Genomic DNA, 16238 nt, shown 5'->3' on the forward strand with positions numbered 1-16238 from the left:
GCCCTCTGTGCTGGTAAAGAGAGCCACTGGCTTGTTCAATTATACTGCAATATCGTGGAACTCTTTCATCCTCCCACTAACTTGGTTATCTATAGCCAAAGTTGAAATACCCTATAATTGCCTTTAAAAAAATGAACGGTATATCAAAGCTCTAAAACAGCAATCAATACACTATCAGAGTAGCAGAAGTTATTCAGTTGAACAAAGCTGAGGTTACATGTACTGAATAAAAAATCAGCTTCAGTTCACTAAGCATTACCTCATCTATCAAAGCTCCATGTTGCTGACTAGTCTGGAGTTCCTCTGCAGGTCAGCAGATCCCGCAGACCTGTATGTGGCCGCAGTCCTGTTGACCTAGCACTTAAGCATTGATGAGACCAACTTTTTTTTAGAACTACACCTTTTGTCTTTATTTTTTTCAAATGCAGAGTGTTAGTGGTCCAAAAGTAAATTGATCTCAGGGAGATTCCTGCCAAAGGATACCTGAAGGCGATAAGTGAATGCTTGTGCTCTATACACACTTTATTCACTGAGGTACCTGGACATTCACCCTCAGCAGTCCCTTTGTTGCTGTGAAGTTGGCTCATTGTGTTCTTACTGACCTTTCATTATGGATGCACTATTCTCTGCCCTAGAATTCAATATCTTCCATAAAGGAATTGTCACCTCTTTGCAGAGTAATTGCCCTTACTTAATAGATCTGCAGGTAGAAAGGCAGGAGTGCCTTAAGCTATAGTGGTTCTGGATCTGTGATGAAATAAAGTGACAAAGAATAGAACTATTGGATGAGTTTTGAATAAAATAATCTGAGTTGCGATTTGCTATATATGTACCTTGTATATGCCAGGAGGCCAGGACAATTTCCTCCAAACCTGTGGCCTTTGTACAAGGATTAAATCACTGTTTGTAGGGATTGTTTACATGGCAGGTTCCGAAGTTCTTTATTTTGAATGACAAATGGCATATGTTACTGTCCCACCAAAATACTGCATTTAAAACATGCTTTCCTGTTTATTGCTAGTGTTAAATGCTTTAAAAAAATACTCTGGGGCAGCCCAGGTAGCTCAGCAGTTTAGCGCTGCCTTCAGCCCAGGGCTTGATCCTGGAGACCCTGGATCGAGTCCCATGTCGGGCTCCCTGCATGGAGCCTGCTTCTCCCTTTGCCTGTGTTTCTGCCTCTCTCTCTCTTTCTCTCTCTGTCTCTCTCTGTCTCTGTCTCTGTCTCTGTCTGTCTCTCTCTCTGTATCTCTCATGAATAAATAAATAAAATCTTTAAAAAATAATCTGGAATAAGAGTGTGACTATATGTACAAGCAGAAATGATACCAAGTTATTTTTGAGTAATTTTCTTTCTCCTTTACAAAGTATAAGTAGGTGAAGGGGAGGTGGGAAATATAATTCTCTAAAAAATATATAAAGAACCTAGGAATAAGTCTACCAAAAGAGATGCATGGCCTTATGGAGAAAATATAAAGCTATACTGAACAAATATTTTTGGAGTCCCCACCATATATCAGACACTGTTCTAGGCACAGTGTGGTCAGTGCACTGCAGAGAGGCAGCATCCAGAGCATGAATAAAGTATTTACAGAACACAAGTATTCATGGACATATTGCTTTCTTATGGAATTCACATTCTAGTGGTGAGGAAAGAAAATTAACAAATACATAGGTGCAGTGTTAGGTGGGGATAAGTGCTATGAAGAAATATTGAGCTGGATTGAGGTCATGATATGGAAAGGAGTGATAGTTTAGTTAGGGTGTGCAGGAAGTCCTCTCTCTGGAAAGTGACATTAGAGCAAATACTTGAATAAAGTGAAAGGCTGAGCCATCTGTGTTCCTGGAGAGAGAGAACTACAGACAGAACAGAGTGTGAAGAGATCTGAGATGGGAGCATGCTTATATGTGTCTTGAGAGGAGAACCATGCTGAGACTTACAGAAGATGAGATCAGAAGAGTGGCTGGCGACCAGATCACATAGATCCTATCCCAAGGTTAGAGATTTGTATTTTATTCTAGTGAGACAGGAGTCACTAGAGACTTTTGAGCATAGCTGTGACATAATTGGGCTGACAGTTAAAAAGATCACTTTTTCTCTTGTGTAAGAATAGATAGAGGAGTTGCAAGAAGGGTGAGATGTGGTGAGTATGGAAGCAGGAAATACATTCATGGCACAGAATTTTGGACAAGATGATAATGATTTGGACTAGGACGGTAACAAGGAGAAGAAATGATAACCAATGGAATTTAACATTTAAAGAAGCTCCAACTAAATGAAAAATGCATAGAAAGATTAAATATTTTTAAATGGTCAATTCTCCCCAGAACTAATAAGAAAAAAACATTTTTAATTGTTCTTTAAGTTGATCCTAAACTGTTACAGAAAAATTAGCGGCCAAGAATATTTTTTGAAATGTGTATTTTAATATTTATTTATTAGAGAGAGAGGGAGCACATACATGAGCAGGGGGTGGGGAATGGCAGGGAGAGAGAGTGAAAAAAATCTCAAACAGACTTTCTGTCAAAAGCAGAGACTGCTGCAGGGCTCAATCCCATGACCCTGAGGTGATGAGCCATGAGCTAAAATCAAGAGTCTGATTGATGCTCAACTGACAGAGCCACATAGGCACCCCAAATGGCAAAGAATATTTTAAATAATTAAATTTGAGAGCAGGAGAGAGTTGTTCTACAATATATCAAGATAGCATAAAGCTATAGAAATTAAGAGTATTACTATAGAAATAAAGAAGATAGATGACAGATGGATGTATCTGAGCATCAAGAGCTCAGAAAACATTCCAGACACAAATGGATACTTGATAATGTGACAGAGGTTACACTAAAGGGTGGGCCTGTGGAATTTGGCTTTGGAAGAACCAAAATATATCCTTATTTCATGCAAATTAACTCCACATAGATTAAAAACCTAATATAAAAAAGCAACACAAACTTATGAAGAAACTTTAGGAAAAAGATTTTTGACCTCAGAATATTTTAAAATAGACTCAAAAAGCATATATTATAAAATTATAGTTAAATTCTGCTATATGAAATCAATGAAAAGATAGGCCACTGTCTGGAAAATGTATTGGCATTATATATAATCACAAAGGATTGGTAACCAGGGTGCGTGCACACACACACACACACACACACACACCCTCCTAAAAAGTAGACAAGTATCCAATAGAAAAATGAGCAAAAGACATACATAGGTATTTCACAAGAAATGAATCCCCAAAATGACTAATAAATATGAAAATTTTATTGGGGTTCCTAGTAGGTAGGTGTTTATATTTAAACCACAATGACAAAATTTAATAAAATATTAAAAATGTTTAAAAGTAAGGATAGCACATGGGGCCCCTGGGTGGCTGAGTCAGTTAAGTCACCAACTCTTGATTTCAGCTCAGGTCATGATCCCAGGTTCATGAGGTCAAGCCCTGTGTGGGGCACCACACTGGGTGTGGAGTCTGCTTAATTCTCTCTTCCTTTCCTTTTGCTTGTCCCCCTCCAGTCACGTGTGTGCATGTGGTCTCTCTTTCTCCAAAAAAAAAAAAAAAAAAAAGGCAGGATAACACCAGTTTAAAAAAAAAAAAGATAACACCAGTTGTTGGTATGAATGTGAAACAACAGGAGCTCTTGCACACTAGTAGTGGTATCATGCATTATACACATCTCCAAACCACTTTGGAGGGCAGTTTCTCAATACCTGATGTTGAGAATGTACACCCCTCAGGACTGCTCATGTGCTCTGAAGTAATGATCTAGAACTGCACTGTGCAATACAGTAGCCACTAGTCATTTGTGGCTTATCTAAATTTAAATTAATTAAATTAAAATTCTGTTCCTCAGTTGTATGAGCACATTTCAAGGGCTCAATACCCACACTGTGACTAGTGGGTAGTCTACTAATTTGGACAGTGCAATGGTAGTTCTATCATTAAAGAAAGTTCTACTGGAACGGTACTAATCTATAAAAATTTTCATGCACATATACAAGAAGACATGTAATAGATATTCATAGTAGCATTATTTGTAATAACAAAATTCTAGATACCACTCAAAAGTCAATCAGTAGTATCACTGATAAACAAAATGTGGTATGTTTATATTTTAGAATACTCCAGAACATGAAAATGAATAATAACTCCATATAGCAACTTGGATGAATCGCGGAAACGATGTTTAGAAAAAATCAAAATGCAGAAGATGCAGATGTAACACAGTATTTACATAAAATTTTAAAGTATGCAAAACTGTGCATTGTGTAAGAATATGTTTATGCAAGTATACGTATTTAAAATTGCATGGGAATGATAAACATCAAGTTAAGGTAGTTGTCTCTGAGAGGTAGAAGAGAAGTGCCAAATATACAGGGCACATAATTTGTGTTGATAATATTTATCATTTTCTTTTGTATATTTCAGATATTTCAAATGTTGTCCATTGCTGACATTCAGGTAAATGAATCTACAGATTGATTAAATTAAATAGAATTTATATTTCTAAACCCCAAACTAAGCCAGTTAATTTTTGACAGATACGTATGGAAGTCGTAAGATTAGTAGAAGCTAGACTTTAGACAATTATATGTGGTGTGCTCACTTTGGCAGCACATATACTAAAAAATGACAATAATATGTATATGACAATTTTATGCCTAAAAGGTTTCTAATTCTGATGATTTATTTAAATAAATACAATACTACTCCTTTAAACACAAATAGTAAAAGAAAAAAAAACATCAGGATAATCTCACCACCTTTGCTATTGTTTTGATTTTTTTAAATTTTGTTTTGATTTTGTTTGTTCTTTGCTCGCATCCTACACGTTTTACATTGTTGCTGTCATGGTATCATTTTCATTTCTACCTTTGGCATAGCATTTTATTGTAAACAATTTTATTAAATGTGCATAAAATTTTAATGACCTGTAAATATTTCATCGATTTGTTGGAATGTAGTTTATTCCTTTCTAACTTTTTTATTATCATAGATGCTGCTACAATTCATTCCATGTAAGTTGTCCTTAGACTATATTATCAAGAGTAGATTTAATGAAGCAAGTTATGAACAATTCTAATGAAGTGGTTTGCTTGTTTTATTGTTGGTCTAAAGTCCGTACCAGTGAACAATGCCACTGGCCCTGTAGAGGATTATTCTTAAAATAGCCTATAGTATATTACCAATTTAATTGTAGTCCTCCACTATTTTTTATAGATGTAAAATAGAACATTACTATTTTAATTTGAACTTTTTAAAATAACTGTAAGTTTAGGGATGCCTGGGTGGCCCAGCGGTTGAGCGTCTGCTCAACCGATCAGCCCAGGGCGTGATCCTGGGATCCCGGGATCGAGTCCCACGTCGGGCTCCCTGCATGGAGCCTGCTTCTCCCTCTGCCTGTGTCTCTGCCTCTCTCTCTCTCTGTGTCTCTCATGAAAAAATAAATAGAATCTTTAAAAAAAATAAAAATAAAATAACTGTAAGTTTAAATTTATGAAGGTATAGCCATTTTCTCCTTATGTTTTTTGTTCATATAACTCATGCTTTGATATTTTTCTTATAAGTCAGAATTAATAATGTTTAATTTTTAAAAATCCTTTGACATTTTTGCCAATGTCTTCCTCAACATGTTATTTTTAGCTTATTTTAATTTTTATTAAAGAATTTTAATATGTATCATAGATGGTTACTTTTATAGCTTCTTAATTTCTTCAGTCAGATTATTATATTGTAATTGGCTCCTTGTACACATCCAGAAATGGGACACTCACTACCTCCAGAAACCAGGCATTCTGTTTTTGAAATACTCTGAGTTCTTTGGAACATCAGTTGAAATCTATTTTCCTTAAATTTCAAATTAATTTATGTCATGTTGGTCCTAGTTCTATGCATTGGGCCATACTGACAAGCTCCCCTTCAAATATCATTCTAGAATCCTCTACTTCCAGCATTAATTTTTCCAATTTAAACCAAACAACGTATTCAGGAGAAATTTCTTTAGCCAGAGACACACTTGGTTAAGAAACTGAAAACATAAGCTGGGATTTTTCACTGGAGTTCTCTATTTTACAAAGCAGAATAAAAATTTTCTCCCAATTCACCAAGTGATCTCTTCTGATATATTTGAAATTCATAAAAACTTTAAAATGCTAACTAAGAGAACATTTATATTCAAATTGCATTCTCCCAAATGTGTTTACAAAATCATCTTTCTAACAGCATATTCAATGCTGTGTAAAATCGGATTCTATTTGGTGGTATATTGCTATTCCGTAAAGAATCCAGTAGCATGTATTTTCCACTACAAATTGAATTTTTCTAGTAATTTGGGCTCTTCGTCCATAGTAAATACATTTCTCAGTGCAGGACTTCGTGCATCACCTCATCATTCTAAACGATATGCCAAAGGAAGATAACTTTGCTTTGCTATGAATAAAACAACTTGATTTTATTTTAGTAATTTGAATCATTTCCCCTGCAAAGCCAAGCCAATAGAAATGGAGTTGTATCACTTTGGTTGAATTTTCACTTGACGTAGAGCAGGACAACAGTAGCAAACCTCATTAAGTGACGATGAACAATAAAAACGGAGTTCTTGCAATTGACATGTTTAACCCATGTTTTCTGAACATTTGTTTTTATTCTGTTTGTGACATACATTAACCAATCCAGAGTTTTGTTTCATCTTCTTTTTTTTTTCTTTATGGAAAGCTTTTTTTTTTATTTTTAGCAAACATGAACTATAGTTTTTAAAAATTACTTTTTTAAAAAGTTACTCTCCTTATGATTCCTCTTTCTGTTTGATAACATCACTGTCATTATTCTGAGGGGGAAAAGACAACATAAGCAGTTCTGCTCCAAGCCTTAGACTACCTCTTTGCTGCTTGTTATGGTGCAAGGGCAGGATCATAGGGATGGGACTGAGCATGGAAGCAATGAAGAGTGTAGAAACCTCTTAGCTGGCACCTTCTCCTTTTTTTCAATTCTTCCTTTTTTGTTTTTAAGATTGTTTGTTTGTTTGTTTGTTTGTTTGTTTGAAAGAGAGCACAAGCCGTGTGGGGAGGGGGCTGCTGGGGCAGAAGGAGAAGCAGACCCCCCACTGAGCAGGAAGCCCCAGGTGGAGCTCCATACTAAGACCTTGGGACCATGACCTGAGCTGAAGGCAGATGCCTAACCAACAGAGCCACCCAAGTACCCCTCAATTCTTCCTTTTATATGCTTTATTTCTGTAACATAGAATAACTTTCACTTTTAACAAACTTCATTTGTCTGCACAAATTTAGATCAGATGTTAAATCCTCGTTCTTTTGATCCATTTCTAGTAAAATAGTCTGATCCTCCTCTTTCTCCTGATTACCTATCACTTACATTAACTTGTCCATCCTACTGAATATATCTGAAGGCAGGATTCATGTCTTACTCATTTTTAACTTCCACACAGTGCAGTGGCTAGTGTGGAATAGAATATCTCTAAATATTTTTTATGCTGTAGATTTTTTCCAGCTTTATTGAGGTATAATTGACAAATTGTAATATATCCGAAGTGTACATCAGGATAATTAGATAAATATATGCTTTTGAAAGGATTCCTGCCATCTGGTTAATTATACATTCACCATTGTATTAATATGAATTAATATATTAATTAATATGATCTACATTTGGTGAGAACATTTAAGTTTTATTCTCTTTCTTAGCAAATTTCAATTACACATTACAGTATCATCTATAGTCACCACGTTATACATTAGATCTTCAGACCTTATTCATCTTACCACTGAAAGTTTGTACCCTTTGACCAACCTCTCCCTATTTCCCCCCTTCCCCAACCCTGGTGACCACTTTTCTATTCTCTGTTCCTAGGAGTTTGACTTTTTCATTTTAGATTCCACATCTAAAGTGACACCGAGAATATTTGTCTTTCTCATTCTGGCTTATTTCATTTAGCATAATGCCCTCAAGGTCCATCAATGTTGTCATAAATGTCAAGATTGCCTTCTTTCTCATGGCTGAATAATATGGGACATATATATCTAATACCTTCTCTATCCATTCATCCATTGACGGACATATAGATTGTTTTCATATCTTGGTTATTATGAATAATGCTGCAATGAACATGAGAGTACAGATATCTCTTCTGTTCCCATTTCTTCTCGATATATACCTAGAAGTAGATTACTGGATCATATAGTGGTTCTATTTTTAATTTTTTAAGGAACTGCCATATAGTTTTCCATAGTGGTTGCACCAATTTACATTTCCCACCAGCAGTGCTTAAGAGTTCCCTTTTCTCCACATCTTTGCCAACATTTGTCATCTCTTTTTGGTAAGGGTCATTTCAACAGGCATGAAATAATATCTTAGTGTAGTTTTGATTTGCATTTCCCTGATGATTAATGATATTGAATACTTTTTCATGTACCTGTTGGCCATTAGTGTGTCTTCTTTGGAAAAATGTCTATTCAGTTCCTCTACTAGTTTTTAAATCAGAATGTTTGTGGGTTTTTGTTGTTTTTTTGTTTTGTTTTTTGCTATTGAGTTGTGTGAGTTCTTTATATTATTTGGATACTGACCCTTTATCAGATATAGGATGTACAAATATTTCCTCCCATTCCATAGGTTGCCTTTTCTTTGTTAATCGTTTCCTTTGTTATAGAGAGCTTTTTAGTTGATACAGTCCTATTCATTTGCTTTTATGGCTTTTGCTGTTGATGTCAAATTCAAAGAATCATTGCCAAGACCAATGTCAAGGAAGCTGATGCTCTCTATTTTTTCTAGAAGTTTTACTGTTTCAGGTCTTTTCTTTTTTTTTTTTAATTTATGATAGTCACACAGAGAGAGAGAGAGAGAGAGAGAGAGAGGAGAGAGGCAGAGACACAGGCAGAGGGAGAAGCAGGCTCCATGCACCGGGAGCCCGACGTGGGATTCGATCCTGGGTCTCCAGGATCGCGCCCTGGGCCAAAAGCAGGCGCCAAACCACTGCGCCACCCAGGGATCCCTGTTTCAGGTCTTAAATGTAAAACTGTAATGCATTTTTTTTGTACGTGTATGGTTTAAGATAGGGGTTCAGTTTCACTCTTTTGCATATGGCTGTCCAGGTTTTGTTTTTGTTTTTTTTTGTTTTTTTTTTTCATTGTAATTGTTTTAATTGTCTGGCTTCTCTCTAGACTGGGAACTCAGTGAGGGTTCTGACCAGTAACTGGCACATAGGTGCTCTACACAAAATCACTGACTAAATGAAAAAGGACTTTCCAGTTTCTAAGTTTTACAGATGGGAAAACCAAGGGCAAGGGTGAGTGGGAATGGGTCAACATCACACAGCTGAGTCTGACAGGAAATGAAGCAACAGCCACCTCTACACCCTCCTGACCCAGGAGGGGCGCAGGACTTGACACACCAGCAAGGGGCCTGCCCCTCAGGTTGGAGTGTGGCTGCTGCCAGCCTATGCCACCCTCTGCCAGAGACCAGCTGTGAGGGTGCGGGCAAAGACAGCAACAGCACAGGTCAGTGAACCGGCTGGAGGCAAGGCTAGGTGAGCTCTTAGGCTTGACTCACAAAGCCTAAAGGATTGTGTGTGTGTGTGTGTGTGTGTGTGTGTGTGTGAGGGAGAGAGAGAGAGAGAGAGATGAGAGTGAGGTTAGGAACAGGTTTCTCAATACCATTTATCGAAATGTCCTTTCCTCATTGTATATTCTTAACTTCCTTGTCATTAATTAATTAACTATATATGCATGGGTTTATTCCTAGGCTCTGTTTTCTGTTCCATTAATCTATGTGCCTATTTTTATGCCTATACTGTGTTGTTTTGATTACAACAGCTTTATAATATAGTTTGAAATCAGGAAGTGTGATGCTTCCAGTTCTTTCTCAAGGTTGCTTTCATGATTTGTGGGGTTTTGTGGTTCCATATAGTTTTAGAATTGTTTACTCTATTTCTGTAAAAAATGCCAGTGGAATTTTGATAGGAATTGCATTGAATCTGTACATTGCTTTGGGTAGTATGGACATTTTAGCAGTGTTAACTTTTCCAATCCATGAGCGTGGAGTATCTTTTCATTTATGTTCATCTTCTTTGATTTCTTTCATTAATGTCTTAGAGTTTTCAGTGTATGGGTGTTTCATCTCCTTGGTTAAATTTATTCTTAGATATTTTACTCTTTTTGATGCAATCGTAAGTTATTATTTTCTTAATTACTCTTTCTGATAGTTCATTGTTAGTGTATAGAAACACAATTGTTTTCTGTACATTGATTTTGTATCCTGCAATTTTACTGAATTTATTTATTAGTTCTAACATTTTTTTTGGTGGAGTCTTTGGAGTTTATAAACAATACCATGTCATCTGCAGACAGAAACAATTTGATTTTTTCCTTTCCAGTTTAGATATCCTTTATTTATTTTTCTTGCCTGATTGCTCTGGGTAGTCCCTCCAATAGTGTGTTGAATAAAAGTGGCAAGATTGGACATCCTTCTTTGGTTCCTGATGCAGAGGAATGGTTTCCAGCAGGCCTTTATCATATTGAGATATGTTCCTTCTATATCCAGTTTGTTGAAAGTTTTTATTATGAATGGATGTTGAATTTTGTCAAATGCTTTCTCTCCATCATTTGACATGATCATATGATACTTTATCCTTCATTTTATTAACGTAGGTTGTCACATTGATTGGTTTGTGCATGTTGAACCATCCTCTGCTTCCTTGAAAAAAAAAGTCAACTTAATCATGATGTATGATCCTTTTAATACACTGTTGAATCTGGTTTTCTGATATTGTGTTGTGTATTTTTGCATCTATGTTCATCAGGGATATTAGCCTGCAATTGTCCTCTCTGTCCTGTCCTTTTCTGGTTTTTGTATCAAGATAGTGCTCACCCCATAAAATTAGTTGAAGAATATTCCTTCCTCACTATTTTTTGGAAGAGTTTGAGAAGGATTGATACTAATTTTTCTTAATGTTTGGTAGAAATCACTTATAAAGCCATCTATTTCTTGAAGTTTCCCTTTGGGAGGTTGGGTGCTCCTACATATGTTATTAACTGTGTCTTTCTTTGCTACAGTCTTGGGAGACATATAAATGCAAGCCATTTTGGCTATCAGAGCTAGGTGTCACTTAATGGTAGCTTCAAAAGCTGGGGCACCAAACAAGTGTCCAAGCTCCTTCCAGGAAGATACTGGTGACTTGGAGTGGGCCAGAGGAAGAGGACAGGGGAGAGACATAGGTGTCTACAGACATCCTGATCTCTGGGGAGGATCACAGTCATCCCCAGGATGAATGCTAAATTAGAAACCTGACTTTTTGAGAAGCTTTTAAAGTATGCAAATAGTCCTCTTTCAGGGAAAGAATAGGAGATGGGCATTTCTGCCTCCATGCTGGCTTTTGCTCTCTCTCTCTCTCTCTCTCTCTCTCAATCTGCTGAGCTCTGAGAGGACAGCTGGTTAAGACCTGTTTCTTTGTTTACTGCAGTCCTGTGGAGACACATGAACATAATCGCCATTGTCTATCAGAGTCAGGTGTTCTATGCATCTGTGTCTTGGATGGCAGCCACTAAAGCTGGGGTGCCAGACACGTGTGCAAGTTCCTTCCAGGGATATACTGACAAGTTGGGTGGGCTCAAGGGATAGGGCAGAGGTGATGTCTACTGTTCCTACTCTCAAGGGTGGACTGCCATCAGCCACTAAATGCATGTTAAATTAGAAGCCTGACCCTAAGCAATAGCTTCTAACATATGCAAATAGGCCTCTTTCTGGGAAAGACTGGGAGGGAGAAGGGCAATCTTTGCCTGCTCTCTCTGCTCCGAGCTTTGGAGAGTCAGCCTCAGTGAGTCCTCTTGAGAAGTGTTTCTTTGTTTGCTATAGTTTTGTGTGTTTTAATCCACATAAGCCCCATTAATTTTCAGAGCTAAATGTTTGGGGGATCTATCCCTCAAGTGAGAGTCTTAAAAGTTAGGGTGCTTGATGTGCAGATCAATCCTTTTGCTCCTCAAGGAGGAGCTGGGAGTTGGGAGTTCCTCTTAATTGTATGGTACTGGCACGGGTGGGGTTTATGCTGAGTGTGTTTCAGCCTTTCCTATCTGTTTCAGTGTGCATGATATAGGATTTGCTCAGCTCTCTTCTGGGTTTCTTTTAGGAGTTGTTCTGTGTTTAGCTGAAGACTTGCTGTGCCCATGGAAAGAAGTGAATTCAGGAACTTCTTGTCTCACCATCTTGGACCCAATACTGCCTATAGCTGGCTTCTAACTCAGGCCTTAGACTCAAGGAGGAAAAAAAAGAGGTCTTAGCTCACATGGGGTCCAGAGAGTTGACTAAAGTGGGTTCGCCTGAGCGCCAGAAAGTATTTTAGGCACATTCTCTGTTGTAACTACTCAACTCTGCTAATATAGGCCTAATATACAAATGCAGAATTTTGTATATAAAATATAAAATGAATGAATATGGTTCTGTTCCAATAAAATTGCATTGACAGAAGTCAATGGCAGGGAATTTGGCGCCATGGACCATAGTTTGTCAACCTCTGCTCTAAGCTATAGATACCATGGGGAACCTCCAGCAGCAATATACATAGCCTATTGGGTATTCAGAATTTTATTGCCCTAAACAAACTTACTTTTTAATTTTTTTATATGTAAACATAAAGCAAATTTGTGATCAAAATCCCAAAAGCATTTTAGGAACTCCACATTGAAGGAGGCCCGCATTTGCAAACTCTGAACCTGTAAGCAACCATGCTGCCCAGCCCAGTGACACTTGCCCCTCTCTTCCCTTAGCCCCCAAAATGTCTGTCTGTTCACCCTAAACCAATGAAAGCTGAGATTCCATATCCATACAAAAGTTTCTGCCTTTCCAAAGATCTCCAAATTTCTTAATGTCATACATGTTAAGAACTTAAGGCTCCAGAAATGGATTCTTAGGGTTTGCCAGGCATAAGGCACAGAGCCAACCAAACCCAGCATCAAGGATTTTCTTTCCTTATTTGACATTTAGAGGAAAGTGAGCATATCCCTAATCCCTGGGGCTGCATAGAGTTCCCACTTCAGAACCCAGGGAGGCTGGCTCAGATACCTTGGCCTAGAAGCCTAAATATGCTCTCCTGTAAAATGGAGTTAACAATATTGTCTACCTCATAGAGCCTCTGTACAGATTTTCATGGTTATTCGTGAGTACTTAGTACACTGTTTAACATAATGTAAGTATGCAATAAGTATTACTTATTTTTCGTAATATCATTACTCTCCAAAGAGGCTGGTAGAAGAACTTCACCAGTAAATTTTTTTGTTTGTTTTACAAAAAGCCACTAACAGCAAGCCTAAAACCACTAGTTTGCTACCAATTAGCCTGTTGAATTTTCTTCCCAGGAGATATCCATTTATTCAGATCACAAAATGAGTCAATCCTTTCCCATTAGTGAATATATGTCATACTCCCTACATTTCTCTTCCAGAACCCACTGCATACATTATTATTCAAGCACATAAATTTCCCTGCAGAGCCTGGAGGCAGCTGCAAAAGCTAGCTCACCAGGGATCTGGGAAGTCCAGTCTTGTCCTGGCTCCTCTGGATACATTAGAGCTGCATCACGGGGAGGTCTCATGAGTACTTCTTTAGCCAAAGCCCTGCAGAGAAACATGAGGCATCAGTTCAGAAAATTATGAGAAAGATTGCAAAACAACCTGATCCTTACCCACCAAAACTTTAAGAAAGGAATAGATTTAGATTTCATAAAATCTAAAATAGAAATAGAGTCAGAATTCACCTGCTTTGTAGCAAAGGAAAGATCTATATCCTTATACCAAACTCTAAGAAAATATTGCCTACTTAGGGCCATTCTTCCCCACTGTCCTCCAAAGTGGCCCATTCTCCATCTAGCTGGGACAATATTAGGCCTCAAGTCTTTACTCCAGTTCAAAGAAGTGCCCGCCTTTGCAGCATCTGTTTTTTAGTCAAAGTTCTTAAAGATATTTGTGTCTTGTGGTTATTGGAGGGGTATTAAGACCAGTTATCCAGGCAGCCTGGGTGGCTCAGCATTTTAGCGCTGCTTCAGCCCAGGGTGTGATCCCGGGTGCCCAGGGTGTGATCCTAGAGACCCGGATCGAGTCCCAGGTCAGGCTTCCTGCATGGAGCCTGCTTCTCCCTCTGCCTTGTCTCTGCCTCTCTTTCTGTGTCTCTCATGAATGAATAAATAAAATATTTAAAAAAAAAATACCAGTTATCCAAAATTGTCCTAAGTATTCTGAAAAGATCTGCAAGCTGTTAAAAAGCCAAGAATGTGGTGGACTGGAGTTCACATCCCTGTTCTATCACTTACTAACTGAATTTTGGTAAGGCTCACTTTCTTAAAAATGTATATATATATATATATATATATTCCGAACACAATAAGTTCCTTCTCCTTCTCTTCTTCGTTTTTGAGGGCAGCTTCTGGGCCCCACTGCCAGGGCCTCCAGTCCCCTCCTGCAAAGGAGAGGGGCGCTGGCCACCCCTAAACATAGTCGTACGGTGGCCACTGCGCTGGGAAAAGGGGCAGAAACCAGGTGGTCTGGTGCCCCTGAGGCGCCCGCCTCTCCAATGACTAGCAAAGGCCTTCTCACCAGGGGTGCACCATCCCCACCCATCTTCTCCTAGGAGGCGGGGCCCAGAGGATCAGAGACCAGGCCTCCAGGGGCAGGGGGTGGGGGTGGAGATCTGCAGCCTGTGCAAGGATAGGATTTTTTTTTTTTTTTTGCACAACATTATATTCCCATCAAAAGTGTATGAGGATTAGAATTTCTCCACATTTCCCCTAACACTTGTTATTTTTCATCTTTCACTTTATTTATGATATCCTTTTTTTTTTATGGTATCCTTTTAAACAAAATGTTTTTGATTTGATGATGATCAGTTTATTGATTTTTCTTTTGTGGTTTGTTTTTGGTGTTATATCTAAGAGATCATTACTTAATTCAAGGTAATGAAGATTTTCACCTATGGTTTCTTTGAAGAGCTTTACGGTTTTATCTCTTAAGATTAGGTCTTTGATCCAGTTTGAATTAATTGTTATATTCGGTGTGAAGTAAGGGTCCACAACCACCGGGTGCACCCCCGCCGGCAGGCCCACTGTGTAACACGAGGCCTGCCCTGCAAAGGGGGCGCCGAGCCCGCTTCAGTGGCTCTGCAGGCTCCTCCCGCACCCCCACCTTTGCATCGTGACCCAGGGGTCGCTGCAAACCAAGCAGCTGCGGCCTCCCCCCGCCTGGAGTGCGCAGGAACCACCGAGGCCCAGACCCTCCCCGGCGCCGCCGAAGCAGCAGGTGGGCCGCAGGGAAGCCCCTCGCGGCCACGGCCTAGAGGTGAATGAGAGTGGCCCCGGTCGGAGGACGCTCCCCCCCCCCCCCCCCCCCCCCCGCCAGGTCCCTCCACAGGCCACCAGGGGACCGAGGCGAGGCCAGGTAAGGGTCCCTCCGCCCAGACGGGACAGCGGGGACCAGTCCAGAGACGGCAAGGTCACTGCGCCAACACCTGTACCCATAGTTGTTCTCCTTGTTCTTCTTGTTCTTGTTCTTGTTTTTCTTCTTGGTCCTGTTCTTGTTTCTTCTTCTTCTTCTTCTTCTTCTTCTTGTTTTTCTTGTTTTTCTTGTTTTCTTCTTGTTCTTCTTTTTTCTTGTTTTTCTTCTTGTTCTTCTTGTTTTTGTTCTTTTTTAAAAAAATATTTTATTTATTCATGAGAGACACAGAGAGAGAGAGAGAGAGGCAGAGACACAGGCAGAGGGAGAAGCAGACTCCATGCAGGAAGCTGGATGTGGGACTCGATCCTGGAACCCCAGGATCACGCCCTGAGCTCCCAGGATCATGCCCTGAGCCAAAGGCAGATGATCAACCGCTGAGCCACCCAGGCATCCCTTCTTCTTGTTCTTCTTCTTGTTCTTCCTGTTCTTCTTCTTGTTCTTCTTCTTGTTGTTCTTCTTGTTCTTGTTCTTCTTGTTCTTCTTGTTCTTGTTGTTGTTGTTGTTCTTCTTCTTCTTCTCCTTGTTCTTCTTCTCCTTGTTCTTGTTTTTCTTCTTTCTTGTTCTTGTTCTTCTTTTTGTTCTTCTCCTTCCTCTCCTTTTTCTTCTCCTCCTTCTTCTCTCCTCCTCCTCCTTCTTTTTTTTGATATTTTATTTATTCATTTGAGAGTGACAGAGAGATGGAGCACAGGCTTGGGGGGTGGCAGGCAGAAGGAGAGGGAGAAGCACATTCCCCGCTGAGTGGGGAGCCACA

Source organism: Canis lupus, chromosome 27 (genome assembly GCF_003254725.2).
Source record: "Canis lupus dingo isolate Sandy chromosome 27, ASM325472v2, whole genome shotgun sequence".
NCBI classification, from domain to species: Eukaryota; Metazoa; Chordata; class Mammalia; order Carnivora; family Canidae; genus Canis; species Canis lupus.